The following is a 9,642-nucleotide window of genomic DNA, read 5'->3' on the forward strand; positions in this document are numbered from 1 at the left end:
AGCAGCATCAAGGACCTTAGGAGAGAGAGGGAGTGGGCAGTGGGTAGCCCAAGGATATTAAAGTCTACTTTTGTTTGCCACATGATCGTTGGGGTTATCTATATCAATTGCTAAGTTAAAAATACAGAGATCTCAGTTTATTTATCAGAGCACCCACATAGGCTGCTTAAATGATTCTGTATAATGAAATATAAAACTTTCTAGAGATTGGGGAAATAAAATATATAAAGGAGGTTTATTGTTTACTTGTTTGCTTTGCTTTCTAGAGAAATCATTGGGACAATTCACAACCTCCAAAGAGAATGAAGAACCAGAGTTAAACCAAAAAGATGGGGAAAAACTCTGTATCTTCTTTAAAAACAGTACATGAATTTGGTAATCAAAAAACAGAGGAACGTGAAGTTTTTGCTCAATGAGCAATAGACTGTTCCTTTCACCTTGATTACACCTCCAAATGTGTCCAATTGGGAAATTTTTTATAACGTCATTTTTTAAACTATCCCCGCAAAGTAGATCAGATTTTTTCCTTTGTAACATGTGGACTCAAATTTCTAGTGGTGACAGACAAGTATACCAGGCCAAGTAATCTTTTGAATTGTTGCCAATCTGATGGTGAAAAACATATGATGTTATTGTTTTAATTTGATTTTTTCTTAAATTAAAATTGAGGCTGAGCGTACTCTAATATGTAAATTGAACATTTTTAATTCCTTCTGTGAATGACCTTTATATCATTTGCTCATTTTTCTTTTGGGCTGTTTACTTTTTTGTTGGTTTATAGGCATTCTTTATATAATTCTGGTTATAAATATTTGGTCAGTTATATGTATTGCATGTAACTGTCTATATAAATTGTGGCTTAAATTTTATTTTTGTTTGTGGTCTCTTTTTCATACAAGGGGTATTTTTCTGACATCACATTTGTCAGTTTTCTTTTTCTAATCCCTTATAAAATCATAACTGTGTACATTAATGTATCTATGGGGTGCAGTGTGCTGATTTGTTGGTTTTCCTCTTATTACTGGTAGTTTTTGCATCTTGCTTATGAACTCATGCTCTACCTCATGGTCATAAAAATATTCTGTTTTTTCTAAAAGTCTCTAAGTTTTGCTTTTCTTCTTCCTTTTTTTGTTTTTGTTTTTTTCTTTTTGAGATAAGATCTCACTCTGTCACCTAGGCTAGACTGCTGTGGCATCATCATAGTTCACTGCAACTCAGGTTCTTAGACTCAAGCAGTCCTCCTGCCTCAGCCTCCTGAATAGCTGGGACGATAGGCACACAGCACCACTTTAAGCTAAGTTATTTTTATTATTTTTTGTAGAGACAGAGTCTCTCTCTTTTCCAAGCTGATCTCAAATCCCTGGGCTCATGCAATCTTCCCACCTCAGCCTCCCAAAGTGCTAGGATTATAAAAGCACGAGGCACTGGCCTGCTTTTCTTCTTTAGGTTTCAATCCATCTGGAATTGCTTTTGTATATAGTTTCAAGCTGAGAGTTGATTTTATTTCTTCCCTATTACAATTTAATTCCTTGAATTATCCATCCTTCTTACACTAAGTTGTAGATTTTGTAGGATTTTCTCTGTGACTGATTGGTGTGGTATTAGATGGAGTAAAGAGAGAGAAATCAATCAGTGGAATAGACCCTATTTAATAGAGACTTTCTCTTATATAGAGAGTCTCTCTCTATACAGTCAATTGATAACGTAAATAAGGCAACTCATTGGGAGAAATGACAATCTTTTCAATAAATGGTGATCAAATAATTGAATAGCCTTATGTATAAATGAATAAAATACATCTTGATCCTTAACTTACATAAAAAAATTTTAACCCAAAATGGATAACAGTCTTTAATGTAAGAGCTAAAACTATTAGACTTTTGGAAGAAAATGTATGAAAAATATCTCTTAGCAACCTCAGGTTTGGTAAAAACTTCTTAAATATGGCACCAAAAGCACAACTACAAAAAAAAAAAAAAAAGGCAATAAATGGGATTACATTCAAATTAAACATTTTCCTTCTTCAAATAACATTTTTATGAGTGTAAAAAATGAAGTTACCACCTGGGGGAAGATATTTGCAATTCATACACCTGATAAAGGAATTGTACCTGGACTACACAAAGAACTCTTACAATTAACTAGTAAGATAAACAGCCCAATAAAAATGGATAGAATTTGACAGACATTTTACGGATACCAAATAAAACATGAAAATATGCTCAACGCCTTTAACCATTAGGAAAACGCAAATCAAAAGCACAATGACACATCACTTGGTAGCTGTACAATGTCTAAGATGACAAAAAGTATGCCTGTGCTAACAGAGATGTGAAGGAACTGGAACTCTCCCACAGATGGTGGAAATATCAAGTGGTATAACTGCTTTGTAGAAGCATTTGATGGTTTCATAAAAAGTAAATACACACTTAACTTGACCCAAGAGAAAGTCAATTTTAATTAAAAAATTATACACAAGTGTTCATAGCAGCTTTATTCATTATAATCAAAAACTAGAAACATCTCAAATGGCCATCAATAGGTTGAATGGGAAAAAAAGAAACCCTTCTGGTCCATCTATATAATGAAATAAAAAGGATTGACTAGGAGTATCTGGAAGAATAGGAATACATGGGATTATCTATTATAAGAAATAAAAGAAGGATGTGAACAACAACATGAATGGTTCTCAAGATAATTATGCTGAGGGATAGAAGCCAGACAAAAGGCAGCATATATTATTTAATTCCATTTGCATAAAGTTCTCTAATTTACAGGAGCTATAGTGATATAAGGCAAATTGGTGGTTATCTGGGAAAGAAAGGCATCGTGGGAGGAAAGGGACAGCAGGAACTTCTGGGGGTGATGGATGTGCTTATTGTATCAATAGTGGTAATAAGTTCACAATGTTTACATATGAAAAAACATATTAAATTGTACACGCAAACATATGCAGCTTATTTAGTTCCATTATACCCACAACAATGTTGTAAAACTTAAAAAATGAATATATTCAGCCAGAATTACTTTTGATTTACCTTAACAGAAAAATGTACTAATAATGAGGGCAACTGAGGGCTAACTTCTTTGAGAATCTAAGACTTTACCAAGCCTCCAGGATTTTTAAAAGAAGTTTTTAATAGATTACTCAGTTACGTGCAAAGAAAACACTTCTTACTTAATCGTGGCATGTATATACCAGTTTTCCTATATCACATATCTCTTGCACTGGAATTTTTGATTAACCTCAGCATGACTTTGTGATATTACCTTAAGTGGTAAGAAACTAATCTCTTAGGCACAGAGAGGAATGTTGGGTGTGTGGAATTTTGTTTTTTAATCCAGAAAATAAAAAGCGCTTAAGAGTCTTTGCCCAAGAGGTGATTTTAGAATAATTTCACTCTAATAATGTTTGCCGAAAAAACAAAAAAAGCCTTTTTGTTTTCTTAAAAAATGATGCTTCTCACCTTTGATGATCAGATAAACATGACCTCTCCCACCCTGTTCTTGAACTGATGATTTGTAAGTAAATTTCTCATACGCTTTAAGTTCAAATGAGAGCTGCCTCCAAGGCAGTCATGCATGAGAACACGTGTGTTGTGTATTCTGCTGGTACCTCCCGTCTTCAAACATGTTCATGATTTTTTTGGTAGAGTCATTTCTGAGCCAGAAATCCCCAAAAATGTTATTACCAAGTATTATAATCCACTTTCTCTCCCAGACCTGGTTTTATATCATTTCAGACATTTTCCAAAAGTCCCCCCAAATTAATTCCCCCAAACATGAATTTGCAGCAATATTAAAAAAATAAATTATACTCTAATTTGAGCAATCTAGTAGGTTGCTTGACAAGTACCCTGGTACCGAGATATGTCTTTTACTTTTCACCACTAAATAAATAAAATATTGTTTTTACACTGAAAACTCCTCTTTGTGGAAGGATCAAAACTTGACATGTGTAGCTAGATAGACAGTACAGTTTTAATAAAAATAGGAACTAGCCATATACTGTGGTCATTCTAGTTAACCACTACAGTCTATGAGAAAATTAATTATTCCTGACTCAAATTAGTGAAATCCTTACACAGATTGTCTCTAGAGAACATTATTTAAGAGGACAATGTCATTTTCACCCAATTTCTGAAAATCAAACTACTTTTATAGCAGAATTACAGAATAATGTTTTAATCAAATTCGTTTCTCAAGAAGCTGTCAGATTTCCATTTCTTTGGGGGATACTTTCACCAGTTTGCTGTTTATTTCCACAAGTTAAACTTTATCCATTAATATGAAGAGTTTTAGACATATTAAGAATATCAGAGAGATTATGTTCATTGCTTTTTCATCTTTTCAAAAAGATATCTTTTCTTAGACTAAGGAGACATCTTTAAAGGCCTGGTATAATGACATTTCCACAAGCATTCTGAAGAAGCCACTCAAACTACCATAATGTCATCACTGGGCACATATATCTTGCCCCTCTTTATTTTATTTTATTTTATTTGTAGAGACAGAGTCTTACTTTATCACCCTTGGTAGAGTGCCATGGCATCACACAGCTCACAGCAACCTCCAACTCCTGGGCTTAGGCGATTCTCTTGCCTCAGCCTCCCGAGTAGCTGGGACTACAGCCTGCCACAAGGCCCAGCTATTTTTCTGTTTGCAGTTTGACCAGTGCCTGGTTTGAACCCGCCACCCTTGGTATATGGGGCCAGCGCCCTACTCACTGAGCCACAGGTGTCACCCTATCTTGCCCCTCTTTAAAAAGAAATGTTCAGTGAGTTAAAAGTGATTCTCTAAAGAGCACATAGTGGATTGGAGTTGTTATGTAGAAGAGTTCAATATGTCCAGGACCCTATTTAATCTATGTGCTTACACACATTATGAGACTTAGAAGCAGAAGCCAGGTTATCTAGCAGCAATGCCCAGGCATTTAATGTAGCAGATTGGAAATGCTCTACTTACAGAGCAGATGGTTATATAAAAAGAATGGTGGGTTTTTGTAGTGCGGTCCTAACATAAAGCTGAGTATCAAGACGACAAGGACCAGAAATTTTGCAAGAACCACAAAAGATAGATCGTCTAGCTTGCATGACGTTTTATTTAGTGTCTGTAAGTTCTCTTCTTTTGCAGGATGAATGACTGTAGCTGTAGACCTTTACAAGGACAATGAGTGGGCCCAGTGGAGGCACTGAGGAGATAGGTCCAAATGTTTAAGTGGTGAAGTTGGCAACTTCATGAGCTCTAGCTGAGAGCAGTCCAGCTCACCACAACCGTTCTGTTAGCTACACATGGCCGCTTTGACCTGCTTTCTATAGATCCTATTCTGCTAAGTTGCAGGGGACCTTGTTTTTGTTTCTTTCAAAATTCAGTTTTCTGGCCAGCTACTGTGGCTCACACCTATAATCTTTGCACTTTAGGAGGCCTAGGTAGGAGGATGGCTTGAGGCAAAGAATTGGAGATCAGCTTGAGCAAGAGCAAGACCCCATCTCTATTTTTTTTTTTTTTGAGACCGAGTCTCACTTTGTTGCCCTCAGTAGAGTGACATGACACCACACCTCACAGCAATCTCAAATTCTTAGGCTTAAGCAATTCTCTTGCCTCAGCCTCCCAAGTAGCTGGGACTATAGGCGCCTGCCACAATGCCCGGCTAAGGACCCCATCTCTATTAAAAATAGAAAAATTAGTTGGGTGTTGTGGCATGCACCTGTAGTCCCAGCTACTCGGGAGGCTGAGGCAGGAAGATCACTTGAACCCAGGAGTTTAAGGTGGCTGTGAGCTAGGTTGACACTATAGCACTCTAGCCCAGGTGACCGAGCAAGACACTTTCTCAAAAAAAAAAAAAAAAAAAAAAAAGGCAGTTCTCCCCAGTCCATAGAAGTGCTAGAGTCATAATCCCACACCAACATAAAAGTCATTTATCTTATGCCTTTGAATATAACACTTGTTACTAAACAAGTTTCTGTGAATAGTGATCACAGAGAAAGAGAAACTGTTGTGTTATAGCCAGTGTGATTCAATCCTCACATCTCAGACCTGCCCCATACTGATTCCAGGGGCTACTACAGCACCCCTCACAATATGCCCCTACCTTCATCTGTGTCCCCGGGGAAGTGAGCGCAGCCAGGGCTGCAGCTGGCTTCCTCTCTGTATGGGTGTCCCGAGCTGTACCTCCTGGGGATGATCCTTGGCCACCTTTGCCGCCTCTCATGTCATCCTAGCAATAGCACATCATTCTGGACTTTGTTTCCGTGGTTGAATGAATATGCTATTGTCTATGAAGTTCGTTTTAAAAGAAGGGAGTTTCCCATCAAGCATGTCGCTTCTCAAAGTGATTACTTAAAAGGTGGTCTGAACTTGTATATGTGTGTATATAATTCAGTGGGACTAGTGAGATCCGATTTCAGTATGCTTAGGCCAGAAAACCCCAAGCCAAGACACAGTGAAGGGAAAGTCTTCATAACATGCCCCCTTCGTCAGAACCCTAACCTTTCAGAGTTGTTAATGTCCCAGGGTGGGTGTAAGGAAAGAGGAGCCATCAGTAATTTCCCTTGAACTTGGGCCCTCTGAGAAATGGCCAGGCACACGCGTTAGTCTTTCCTGCCCCAGCGCCCCTCCTTGACTTCCTCTGGTAGTACCTGGTGCCGCCACATAGAAGAGGAAAGACAAAACACCTTCATGAGATATTCCTACCTCCAGAAACAATCTGAAGCAGGATGTAAGAAGATCAAAGACTAAAATCTTTCATTTGTTTCTGGTTATCTTTTCAGTTCCTTGTTTCCTGTTTTTAGTGGCCAGCACAAGCCTTCTGTATGCTTCGTAGAACCTCACATCTGTCTCTCGCAGACAGAAGGGGCCATGCCCCTGAGCGTGGCTCTGCGTCCACGCTACTGCCCCCCTGGCCTCTTCTTGTCAGGGATGCGGCAGGGGAAAGCTGCAGACCACGCACCTGCACGGAGAATGGAGCTGCCTTGTGCTGACTCTGCTCTCATGCAGTTTGCCATGGCAAAATGAAACTTGCTGTGTTACTAATCCAGAAAGGCAGCTGGAATTTTCATCTGTCTGCTGTAAAATGCCCTGTTATGTCATATTGGATTATATGATAATAGTGGGATAAATCCTTTAATGAGTTTTCTCATTCACACTGCAGATAGTAGAGGAAGCAAAGTGGGCTAGGCGGCAACCCGGAGGGAAGCAGGAGGGCTGAATCATGAACCATGTTCAGTCAAAGAACTGCATTTGCTGTGCTGCCCAGCTCACCATGTAGTCGCCATCGGGGGGCTGTGTGGTATGTGAACCAAGCTTGGTCCACCCGTTAGAATGGCTGACTTTATTATTTTATTTATTTATTGTCCATGTTAGACACACCTATAAGGAAATGACCTTTATTACTTACTATCACCAAGAGGAGCTGTCCCCATAGTTGTTCTTTTCCCAGTTGTGGTATTCTCAGGGGTGGGTGCAGGAGAAGGTGGTATTTTCCTTCAATTTCTTCACTCCCAAAGAATCTAAAAAACAGACTTGACTAGACCAGCTCTTCATTTAATGATGACCTGTAGGTTTTTGGCCTTTGTCCAACAGAGCTAACCTGGGTCCTCACTCTCAAGAAGGAGTTGGTGAGATGGAAATCCTAGGTTCAAATCCAGGCTCTGACTCCACCAACGTTGTGAACTCTCTGGGCTTCACATCCTCATCTGTAACTTGCAAGATATTTTACCCACCCCAGAGAGTGACAATCCAGTAAGATAATGGATATGAAAACTAGGTAGGAAAAGAGCATAAAAACATAAGACTTTATTATTACCTATTAGACCAACTTGGCTGATCATTTGAGGTGTCCGGGAAGCTTATTACAAATGTTGGCTTCTGAGCCCTTGTACAGACCTGCTGAATTAGCATTTCTGAAGGTGAGCCCTGAAAATATGTACTTTTATAACTTCCTGAGCGATTCTGATGATCACTTGGCCTTGGGACGCACAACACTAGGGTTTGAATTTCTTGAAGATGGGTGCTGTGTATCTTGGAGTTTTGAAACCTTTGCATCTAGAACACAGCATTTATATGTGTATAACTAAACAGTAACCAAGAATTCATTATACAAATATTTACTGAGGGATTACTGTATGCCAGGCACTGGGCTAGTCCCCATGGTGTTACGAAGAGGTACCGTGGTCTCAATGTAATGTGCTGAGCACTGTTAGAGAAGTGAGTCATTATGGGGTTTTAAGAAGTCCTCTGATATGATCTGATGTTGTTCAACTCATTAGTTTTGCCTTTATATTTGCTGTCTGAGAATATTCTGTTTTCAATGATTTGTTATAGGTAGTATTTCCTGAAGAAAACAGTGAGAAACTTTAATGAAACATGTTGTGAAGTTTCCTCCTGTTCAGATTTCTTGTTTCTTCATGATTAGTTTCCTTGGACACACGAAGTATATTCTGCTTTGTACAAACAGCACAGTGGAGGCAAATGCTAGTGGAGATATGGAGTCTGAACACCACAGGTGCAGACCATGAGATGCCAAAGAACATGCCAGGAAAGGGGAGAGTGAGAAAATAGATCCTCTGGGAAGTATCACTCCACGATGAAATGAGCTTTTAAAACAAAGAGAGTGTGAGAAAGGAAGTTAAAATTCCAATATCTGTCTTGAGATGTGAAGTACAGAAATGTTCTTGCTTCAACCCAAACATGGCCGGATGACCCCAGTGTCTGGCTAACTCTTATAAAATTGGCTGACCCAAGTTTTGCCCATCCCTTGGATCAAACTTGAACCTTATGTAGCCTCTGAAGTCATTTGGAAGATCATTTAAAAATATTTTTCTCTCTTTGTCTTCTGGTTTTCTCCAGGATTGCTCCGAGGAGAGCTTTGAGGAGCTGCAGAGGAGAGAGCTCAGTTTTTCTATGCAGTAGAACCTCTGTAAGTTGACCACCCAAGGGCTTGTAGCAAACTGGTCAACATACAGAGGTGGTCAACATAAGGAACTAGGCCTACAGTACTGATACATACATCTGGGACCTGTCCAGTCTATGAAAATTAGATCAACTTAAGGAGGTGGTCAGCTATGGAGGGTCTACTGTATCTGTATGTGATTTTATGACCATATCCCTGCAGAAGTTGGCCAAGAAAGAATCAATGAGCACTGAGAGACTCTTGGATTTGTGCAGGGTGGTATGAGCAAATGGAGTGTGCCACTAAGGCAGAGTGGAAGGAAAGGAAATCCTGGATTCATAGTTCAGGCATCCTCCTTTGAGTGCTCATTCTAAATATGCTGCTGAATGAATTAAGGAGAGATAAAGGAAGGAGTGCCAACAAGGTCTAATTAAGACATTTTACTAAACTACAGCAATAACAGAAACCAAGAACCCAGGGGGTTACTACTTTAGAGGTATGAGAAGCTGAAGGAGGAGAGACTTAAGATGTAGGCCCTGCTAGGCACTCACAATCTGAAAATCATAGGCCATTCATGGAAGGAGAGGTCTGGTATTGGATTCTGCATGAGAAAGGAATCAGGACCAGAACTGAACCATGAAAAGTGAAGATTATTTGGATAAGTGGAAGAGAGGGGAAGAATGCATCTTAAGTAATATGAGGAAAACCATAGGTGTGGTTTAAGTCATGACAATGTTTGTAAAGCAGTCAGC

Source organism: Otolemur garnettii, unplaced genomic scaffold, assembly GCF_000181295.1.
Source record: "Otolemur garnettii isolate 467f Iridium unplaced genomic scaffold, OtoGar3 scaffold00005, whole genome shotgun sequence".
NCBI lineage: Eukaryota > Metazoa > Chordata > Mammalia > Primates > Galagidae > Otolemur > Otolemur garnettii.